Below are 2,601 nucleotides of genomic sequence, written 5' to 3' on the forward strand. Positions count from 1 at the left end.
AGGAATCTCCAGGGAGAGCTTTCCCCTCCACTGCCAGCAGGAGAGGGAAGAACGAGGCGGGGAGGGTGGAAGGAGCAGAGAGAGGGAGAGATGCACCTCTCCATTTCCTCAAGGTGATTCACCTTATAATGCACGCAGAAATCAATGTGAAATTGAACTGAAAATTGAACTTTCAGCTCAGTAACGTGGGAGACATGTTGTTATTAAATCTTTTCCTATAGCCGTGAAACTGGCCGCCTGCTATTTGAACGCCACTGAATGCATGTTTTCAACAATGTGTCTGATTGAGACCTACAGGGGACCCCGGGCTTTGCTGGGAACCCAGTTGCTGGCACTTGGAGGCCATATTGGTGGAGTAGCGACCACCTAGCAAGTTGTGATTAGCCTATGCGGGGAGTTCAATTCAATGCTGGAGAAGAGAGTGCGTGCCACAACCAGCCCAAGGCAAAAGAGAGCAAGGCGACTGCAGCAAAGGGCCCCACCCACCTCAGACCGTGTCTTACTGTCATGAAATTCAGGTTTCCAAAAGTGTTTTTATTTTTTTGTTTGTGTTTTTTTTGTTGAGGAACACTCATACAAATGAAAACAAGATTGGTTTTTGACGTTTAGAAGTTGGGTACTTCTTTACAATTGCCGTTAATAAATCACAGAATGTGATTTATTGTCTGAGACAACCAGCACTCATTTGGTTGCAAACACAAACATCACTTCTTGTTAGCAAAATGTCATGTGATACACCAACACACAGAACTGCATATAGCAAAGTGTAATAATTATTACACTGGGATTTATTTTAATTTTCTGTTTTTTTGTTGTTGTTGTTGATGTTTACCTGTTTGAAAATGGTCTTGCCTTTGAGAAGCCCTTTGTGATCTATATTTCTGTGAAAGATGCTATAACATTACATTTGTACTTATGTACTTTTACTTCCTTTTGAGAAACAAAAATCTAAAATTTCCATACTTTGACCAAGATTCTTAGTTTTAGGTCTGGACTTTGACTGAGTCTAACTCAGTGTTTCTTAAAAGTAAAACCCCGGCCATAGTCTTAAGTATTTTGCAAATTTTCTCCCAGGATTTACCTGTATTTGGCTCCATTCCTCTCCCCATCAAGTATGATCCAAATCCCTATTTCTGCTGAAAAAAAGTAAAGTGTTCAGGGTGATATACAGATTCCTGTAACATGTAAAAAGTTAAGCTTAAGGTTAATCTGATCAGAGCACCTTACCCTAAATGGTAAGCGGCAAACTGAAATCTTTTTTGCTGTCTTCTTGCCACCAACAAATGCCATTTCCGGAGTTCAGCTTTCTTTCTATTGCTTTTTCTATGACATATTTTCCTTCCGCTTAACTTTCCAAATACTCTTTGACACAGCAAAATGTAAAGAGTCTGCTGCATTAGCAACTGGTGACTTTTTGTATCAATCTCTACCAACTGGAAAACTATCAAGTCCCATTTAATCGCATAGCCTTAAAATAATATTTATTTACCTTATGTAACGTTTCATTTCCTGAAAAACGTTTTTTTTTCCTTCTTTTAGTTTCAATCCATAATCATAAAAATGAACAAAAAAATATCACTGTGTGTAATGGATCTATATCAGTTTCGCTTTTTGGACTAAATGATTGAAATAACTTAATTTTACAATAATATTCGAATTCGTTCAGATACCTCAGTTTAATCCGAAAAACAATGAAACATTAGTGACACAAATGAATTTCCAGTAGATCAGTGTTGAGTGGTTGTACATAGCTTGCTGGGCCGGGGGCCCCAAGATCAAATTCCGTTTAGTCCCCAAACAAATTCATCGTAGGCGCTGCATCTGTTGCTGTCTCTTCTTCTTCGTTTTGGGGGAAGTTCGCGCAGACTGTCGGGCCTCGCTGTAGTGTAAAAACACTCGTTCCTCTTCAAAAGTCATCACAGTCTCCTCCGCAGCCAAAGACAGCTGGCACCACATCACCATGGTAACGCACACCGTTATTTCTTTCCCTTTTTAAAGCGAAATCCGTATAGGTGCTTAAGGGCAAGAGGAGAAATGAATAAACTAATGAGATTATAAATTATCGTCGCTATAGCGGAAACGTTTTTTTTTTTTTTTTTTTAGCCCGCCGCTCACTCGATTAACGTGAGGGGGAAGTTTATAAGGGCCCCACTGGCTGTGTGACTCTGATGTCTCCTCTGTAATCTGTTTATGAACTAAAAACAGGGCCACTTTGCGCGCCGCCTTATATTGCATGATTAATTCCGTTCCGCGTCTCTCTCTCTCTTTCTCCTCTCCTCTGTGAATTACCCAGTTGTGTTAGAGATGAAGAGAGGCTTCTCCATCGTTACGCAGCCTCCAACTCCGCGCAGCGCACGAGCGACCGCCGGGTCCACTCACTCGCTCGCTCGCGCACTGCCGCAGCTCCCACGGGCTGCTCCGTGGAGAAGCGGGCTCTGCATCCTAAAGCCAAACGAGTTATTTATTTATTCATTTAAAGTCCTCCTCCTCCTCTCTCTCTCTCCCTCTCTCTCTTTTTCTTTCTCTCTCCCTCTCCCTCGCTCCTTCGCTCGGTTTTCATCCTCTACCTCATTGCAGTCTTATCACGTCCCCCCCCACCCC

Source organism: Xiphophorus hellerii, chromosome 19 (assembly GCF_003331165.1).
Source record: "Xiphophorus hellerii strain 12219 chromosome 19, Xiphophorus_hellerii-4.1, whole genome shotgun sequence".
Taxonomy (NCBI): Eukaryota; Metazoa; Chordata; class Actinopteri; order Cyprinodontiformes; family Poeciliidae; genus Xiphophorus; species Xiphophorus hellerii.